Consider the following 1,065-nt stretch of genomic DNA (forward strand, 5'->3'; position numbering starts at 1 on the left):
ATATTATTGAATGTTTTGCCATCTGGATGGAGAAATGTGCAGGAAAGCTTACACAGTAGTGGGTTGGGTGACAATTTACCTTATTATGTAACAAAAACTGTGATTAATTAGTATGCATTTTTAACCAAAAGCAATTTGCTTATTCAGAAATAGATAAATAAAAAGATGTACTGTATACCTTAGAATTATTGGTTAAACAACTGTTTTTAATGTGAAGACAAAGTTATCCATCATCTTATTTCAATCTGTCGGCTGATAAATTATCGATGGTTCACGGACATCTTTCTGTTAAGAAGCTGATAATAGGAAACATTTTTAGTTACAACCCTAATGTGGATAAAATATATTTCTCTGTTTGTGTCACTGAACAGCTTCAGACACAGCCTTTCAGTTTAACTCCTAAAAATAGTCCCTTCTTATAGACGTTGACATCTTTATGACCCCTGTGTAACCCTGCAACAATTGTTTATGCAAGCATCACACTCCTGAGACACTTGAGACAACAGCTACGAGACAAAGGGCAAGAATACTCTTATCAGTGTCTAAAAGTGGCCCAGGAGGACAATGCAGGCAGCTAAACAACACAATGGACTCCTGGAGCTGTGCAGAAAATGGACAGTGATATGAAGTACAGCTTGGAGCATGTGTGGTTATTACTAACGTCGCTAAAGAGGACATTACACTTTGGTGCAGCAGCTAAAAAGTAGCCAATATGTACAACACTGCCACCCTATAAATGATCCATCCTCCTTTTCTATTTTATTGAAACTATCAGAAATGATCTGATTAATTTGTGGAGTCAATGGCCTCAGCTAATTGACTTTAGCAAACACAAAAATGGCTAAAACTCAGGCCTCACTAACACAAACATTATGTCTTTACAAAATGTTCTTTTTCCAAATATGTCACTGTTTCTAGAAACATTTTCATCTACATAGAAACACAAAAACAACACAAACGCTGTAACAACTACATGCTAGGCCTGGATGTAGTGCTGATATTAAAATATAAAAAACAGAAGAAACAGGAAAGAAGATGTTGAACAGAGACTCCATATATATATAT

At 35.6% G+C, this 1,065-nt stretch overlaps 1 protein-coding gene across 2 annotated transcripts in view; it reads right to left on the reverse strand.

The window, feature by feature from the left end:
* The window catches only part of LOC106519653 (caskin-1), a 47,260-nt gene that overhangs the window by 25,829 nt on the left and 20,366 nt on the right, over positions 1 to 1,065 (reverse strand). The gene's annotated exons all lie outside the window — the stretch shown is intronic.

This window comes from Austrofundulus limnaeus, unplaced genomic scaffold (assembly GCF_001266775.1).
Source record: "Austrofundulus limnaeus strain Quisiro unplaced genomic scaffold, Austrofundulus_limnaeus-1.0 Scaffold80, whole genome shotgun sequence".
Lineage (NCBI taxonomy): Eukaryota > Metazoa > Chordata > Actinopteri > Cyprinodontiformes > Rivulidae > Austrofundulus > Austrofundulus limnaeus.